The following is a 6000-nucleotide window of genomic DNA, read 5'->3' as shown; positions in this document are numbered from 1 at the left end:
GTGAGTCAACTAGTCGCATGAGGTGGCCAAAGTATTGCAGTTTCAGCTTTAGCATCAGTCCCTCCAATGAACATCCAGGATTGATCTCCTTTAGAATGGACTGGTTGGATCTCCTTGCAGTATAAGGGACTCTCAAGAGTCTTCTCCAACACCACAGTTCAAAAGCATCGATTCTTCGGCGATCAGCTTTCTTCACAGTCCAACTCTCACATCCATACATGACCACGGGAAAAACCATAGCCTTGACTAGACGGACCTTGGTTGGCAAAGTAATGTCTCTGCTTTTTAATATACTATCCAGGTTGGTCATAACTTTCCTTCCAAGGAGTAAGCGTCTTTTAATTTCATGGCTGCAATCAGCATCTGCAGTGATTTTGGAGCCCAAAAAAATAAAGTCTGACACTGTTTCCACTGTTTTTCCATCTATTTCCCATGAAGTGATGGGACCAGATGCCATGATCTTTGTTTTCTGAATGTTGAGCTTCAAGCTTTACTAAATGCTAACTATGTGCTTTCCAGCTGGCTCAGCAATAAAGAATTCCACCTGCAATGCAAGTGATGTGGGTTTGAACCCTGGATTGGGAAGATTCCCTGGAGAAGGAAATGGCAACCTACTCCAGTATTAGAGGAACCTGGCAGGCTATAGTCCGTGGGGTAGCAAAAGTGTCAGACAAGACTTAGTGACTAAACAACAACTCTGTGCTAGGCTTTGTTTTATTAAAGACTTTCCAGATATTAATCCATTTGATCCTTATAACAACTTTATGAGGATGTAGTTGTTGTTGCTGCATTGTTATTCCAGTTATAGAAATAAGTCAGTACATTAAATAACTATTCAAAGTCAGTCACAGCCAGTAAGAGGCATGCATGCATGCTCAGTCACTTCAGTCCTGTCTGACTCTTTGTGAATCTATGGAGTGCAGCCTGCCAGGCTCCTCTGTCCATGAGATTTTTCAGGTAAGAATACTGGAGTGGGTTGTCATTTCCTTCTCCAGGGGATCTTCCCAACCTAGGAATCGAACCTGCATCTCTTATGTCTCCTGCATTGGCAGGTGGGTTCTTTACCACTAGTACCACCTGGGAAGCTCCAGTAAGAGGCAGAGCCAGGATTGAAACCCAGCCAGAGCTCACTGTCTTCACCATGCTCCCCTACAGAAACTCAGTGACCTCTCTGCCACAGACACTTGGTCACAGGATAACAACCATTAATCAAGGGTTATTATAAAGGTAACACACACATGAAATGGGCTAGATAACATCAGGCCCTTTCCAGCTTTAAGAATCTAAAGAAGTAGGAGACACACCATCAGCATGCTAGATAAAGTATAATTCCCACCATGTCTAACCACCACCCCCCAATCAAATGGTAGAGGAAAGATAAAATAGAATCATTTTTCTTTGCCACACTTCACACTAGAAAGGCTTCAGTGTAGACTGGAAGTAAAACCAAGAGTTCAGTTGTATCACAGCCCCTGTTGCTCCCAACGGGTAGCTCCAAGTTCATGCTGAATAGGATAGAATAGGTCAGCCCAGTGCTTGGACACTAGAGACACACTCACTGGGAAGCCATGTCGCTCATCCTTCCTTCAAGGAGAACTCTAGAATAATTACTCTTAAGGGCCGCTCTGTCCCCACAGGGCATAGTTATAGGAGTACATCAACAGATCTCACCAACGGTCTGACTTCATTCAGCCTGAAGAGGACCAGCAGGAGTCCTTTCAGGACTTTAGAACGTGGTGAATAAGCCACGATTTTCTCTATGCTATAACACACTCTGCTTCCATGAAGCCAGAGTTCTCATCTGGAGGCTCCATTCAGGACAGATTCATCTGTCTCTTCTGCTCTAAGTTTGGGAAACCTGAATCTCTTCTTTCCAAACCACCCTAGTCCTGTCTCCTTTTCATCAGGGACAGGGAGCTAAAAACCTGATCTCTAGGCTTATGACTCACTAGCACTTTCTCCAATGTCCCTGCCCCCCACAAGGAATGCTAACAGTGCTAAACCAGCTACTGCAAGCTTCCCATTCATGACAGAGAAGGGACGGCCACAGGACCAGGAGCCTTTTTGGTAGCATCTGAGCTGACTGCCCAGTAAAAGCAGCAGATACTGGAGAAGAGACTCTGTGATAGACACAGCAAGGGATAGGTAGCCAGCAACTGCACTGCATGAATTATCTCTTTTGACTCTTGCTAAACTTCCAAGAGGTAAGTGAAGGGAATATGCTATGCACAGGCCTGTACTATAATTACCGGGGCTTCTCTGAAAAATAAGAATGACCTTCTCATCACCCCCAGGAGAAGGGCTGGGAGCAGTAAAAAGTACATTGTGGAAAGACATCTTGAAAACAAGATGTTGAAGTACTGATGTGACTGATGGAAAACCATCAGTGACTCTTCTCGTGACCAGAGCCTTGAGGGAGTCGCTGAGAAAGGTCTTCACTAGCTGAAGGGCTAAACAGAGTCATGAAAGGCCTGAAGGTTTGACATTGAGGACTGTGCATTGTATATCTTTATCCCCAATCTGAGATTGTAAAGAACAGATATCTCTAGAGCAGGAATAAGGAAGTAGAATTTAACAATAAAAGGCATGCGAGGATTAGGATCTGGGCTTTTGCCTGCGAATGGCATCAGCCCCCTGACCCCCACTGTATTTCTGAGTCTTCTTTTTCTTTATTCTTCTGCGGCACTGCTTCCTTGGGTCGGTTCATTGTTGTTCGTTGTTGTAAGTAGAATTATTGTCATTTTATTACATGGAAAAACGGTGAACTGAATTGCCTGGAATCCTGATGGCTCAGACAATAAAGAATCTAAACTTCCTTTCCAGACTGATTTTCCCACTGTATCCTGTGCCCCTATTAAAGATACATAATCTGGAACTTCCCTGGTGGTCCAAAGGTTAAGAATCGACCTTCCAATGCAGGGGTTGGATCTCTGGTTGGGGAACTACGATACCACATGCCACGGGGCGACTAAGTCTATGCACTCTAGAGCCCATGCACTGCAACAATCACCCAGAACAGTCAAAAAAGAGACACATAATCCATTTCTGCCTAATGTATTTTTCCATTATATGAATTCTTTGTCCTTGAGTTTCCTCCATGAAATTAAACTTGGACTTCATCTGTTAGGTGATAAGTAGACAGTGAGGGATTTAAAGAGACAGACACAATCACAAACAGGTTAAAAGATACTTTTGGATCCAGTATGCAGACATCTCTGTAAAGAAGCCTGCCTGAAAAAGGAAGAACATAGGTTTAAAATGGGATAGTAGGTAGAAAGAGTTGTAAGACTGAGGAACATTTGTTGAATGACAAAAGAGGATACGATATTTACCAGTCAGTGGGAAAGAGCTGGTAGAAACGGGTAGAAACTGGAGAAAGAAAATACCACAGCTGAAAGAACGATGGAGTTCTACAGCTAAGGAAGCCGAAGAGAATAAAGGTGTGAATATACGGGTGCAGTTACACTTTTCTTCTACGTTTTTGAAGAGAAAGAACAGAATGGAAGTACGTGTCTGGAAATGATGTTCTGGGGCAAATATTGAGGGAATATTTCCCTAAGGGTTTCAGTTTCTCAGTGAAGAGGGATGTGACTCCTATGTTTTACTGTTGTTGTTTAGCCACTCAGTCGTGTCCCACACTTTTGCAACTCTATGGACTATAGCCCACCAGCCTCCTCTGTCCATGGCATTTCCCAGGCAGGAATAATGGAGTGGGTTGCTGTTTCCTACTCCAGGGGATCTTCCTGACCCAGGGATCGAACACACATCTCCTGTATCTCCTGCACTGGCAGGCAGAGTCTTTACCACTGAGCCACCTGGGAAGCCTGATGTTACAGGGAGAGTACTGATGTAGGTAGGGAGCACGGTGGGTTTGAGGAGAACGGCAAAAGTTTGGGTAGACCGTCATTATTGATTTTACAGTATTGATTTACGCCACGCACATAGGCTGAAACCTGTTAGTTCATCTAGAAACTCTTGGATTTTCTTGGGAAGCAATCACACTTTCAATAAATTCTATCCATTTTGTTTTTTCCTTTCCAAGTCTTACATGGCAATATTTTTTCCTAGTGCTCTTTTCAACAACAGGACAATGCTTAAGTGTTTTACACAGAGACTCAAATCAAATTTCCTGCTTCATGCAGGTCTGTGACCACATCTTGTATAAGGATCATTAACACCCCAGATCCCAGCGTTCATCACAGCATCAGCTTTGCTTACAACTCTTGTTCTGTTTCTCATGGCTACATGTTCCCATTTCTTTCTTTTAGGTTTGGGTATGCATTCTTCATTACTTATTGTGGATGTGTGTTCTGTTGTTTTGCAACTCTATGGACTATAGCCCACCAGGCTCTTCTGTCCATGAGACTTTCCAGGCAAGAATCCTGGAGTGCGTTGCCCTCTTTCTGGGGATCTTCCTGACCCAGGGATCGAAAGTGAATCTCCTTCATCTCCTGCATTGCAGGTAGATTCTTTACCACTTAGCCATCGAGGAAGCCCATGGCCTACATCAAACACCACCAATTACTTATTAAATTTATTTATAATTTCTATGTGTTTTCATTAGAATGGGACCTGCTGACATTGGCTAAGTCTACCATGTTGCCAAGAGCCTCAACTCTAAGCATTACCTTTCTTTGCCATATGAGCTAACTGTAGTCTCTGAACCTTCCAGTTTTACTAACCCTCTCAACTGTGAGATATTATGATTTCATGTGAATATAGGGAAAGGCATTCGAGAGAGAAAATCAAATTCACTTAGGTGCAGAGATGAAAAAATACATCATATTTGGGGGAAAGATAATTTTATCTGCATTCCCTGTGCCTTTGTGTGTACTATAAACCTGATGTGTACTATAAGAGACATTCGGAATAGGTGCATAAACTTATTACAGATTGAAGCAATCATTGATCAGAAGTCCTTTTGTAAAAATTAGTGAATTACTTAGGATACTCCAGACTACGGTAACAAACACATGACAAATGCAATGGTTTAAACAGTATGAAGTTTTTTCCCTTATGTAACAGTCTCAGTGGGTGTCCTTGCTGGATGATGGTTCTCCAAGGGGCACAGGCTCATTCCACCACGTGACTCCATCATCCCTTTCAGCCTCTTGGACATTTCCATCCAGCCAGCATAAGGAGAAATAGTGTGGAGGAAGCCTGATTTCATAAACATAATCTCTCTCTAAATTTTCTGAACTTTGCTTTTTTGAACTAATCCTTTAAAAATTATTTTTCTGTATTTTCTTTTTTCAGGAAACAACTTCTTTATGTTGTAGTACACTTGATTCTGGGCTTCCCTGGTGGCTCAGTTGGTAAAGAATCCTCCTGCAAAAGCAGGAGACCTGGGTTCAATCCCTGGGTTGGGAAGATCCCCTGGAGAAGGGAATAGGTACCCACTCCAGTATTCTGGCCTGGGGAACCCCATGGACTATTTCCATGGGGCTGCAAAGAGTTGGACATGACTGAGTGACTTTCACTTTCATCGGTGACTGACAATGTTATGTTAGTTTCAGGTGTACAGCAAAGTGATTCAGTTGTCCACATACACATTTATCTATTCTTTTTCAAATTCTTTTCCCATTTAGGTTGTTACATAACATTGCAGAGTTCCGTGTGCTATACAGTAAGTCCTTGTTGGTTATCCATTTTAAATATAGCAGTGCATACATGTCTTATAGATATCCCAGCACTCTTAACCAAATGTACAGTCTATCCTTTCCCTGCCTAGAACTAAACCAACTATGTTTAGTATCAATTTCTAATAAGCGTTGGATCTGTTTCTAACTCTCTAACATACTACATAGATCTGTTTGTCTATTCCTATGCCAGTTCCACTCCACTGTCTGAATTACCAGAGTAAAGCATTTTGATAACTGACAGGTCACTTTCTTTCTCCTTATTCTCATGCCTCAAACTCTCTTAGTTCTCTTGGCTCTTTATTCTCAGACTACATGAATTTTTGGATCAGTTTAGTAAATATCATCTTTTAAAGAAACC

This window comes from Moschus berezovskii, chromosome 20 (assembly GCF_049115385.1).
Source record: "Moschus berezovskii isolate FMDL1 chromosome 20, NW_MosBer_1.0, whole genome shotgun sequence".
Classification (NCBI taxonomy): domain Eukaryota; kingdom Metazoa; phylum Chordata; class Mammalia; order Artiodactyla; family Moschidae; genus Moschus; species Moschus berezovskii.
The sequence above is the reverse complement of the archived record's forward strand: the minus strand, read 5'-3'. Positions refer to the sequence as shown.